A 601-nucleotide genomic window follows, 5' to 3' on the forward strand; every position below is an offset into this window, starting at 1 on the left:
TTCGTAACCCTCTAAGTTCTGTCTTGAGCTTATTGACCTCGGTTCTAGGACGGTACTTCTCGTTCATCAAGTGCTTGAATGCTGACCACGGTAGTGCGTACGCATCGTCTTGTCCCACTTGCTCTAGATAGGTATTCCACCATGTTAACGCAGAACCTGTGAAGGTATGCGTAGCGTACTTCACTTTGTCCTCTTCAGTACACTTACTTATGGCAAACACCGATTCGACCTTCTCGGTCCACCGTTTCAATCCGATCGGTCCTTCGGTTCCATCAAATTCCAAAGGTTTGCAGGCAGTGAATTCTTTGTAGGTGCATCCTACACGATTTCCTGTACTGCTAGATCCAAGGTTATTGTTGGTATGTAGCGCAGCCTGTACTGCGGCTATGTTTGAAGCTAGAAAAGTACGGAATTCCTCTTCATTCATATTCACGGTGTGTCGAGTAGTCGGTGCCATTTCCTTCAAAATAGTCAAATGGAACAAGTTAATCATACAGAATATTAAGAGTAGTTAATAGTATTTCGTAGCATAATATGAACTCATTTATAAAAGCTTTTTCTTCATATTAGCGTTTTATAAGTTTAAATTCGGGTAGTACCT

Source organism: Rutidosis leptorrhynchoides, chromosome 11, assembly GCF_046630445.1.
Source record: "Rutidosis leptorrhynchoides isolate AG116_Rl617_1_P2 chromosome 11, CSIRO_AGI_Rlap_v1, whole genome shotgun sequence".
Lineage (NCBI taxonomy): Eukaryota > Viridiplantae > Streptophyta > Magnoliopsida > Asterales > Asteraceae > Rutidosis > Rutidosis leptorrhynchoides.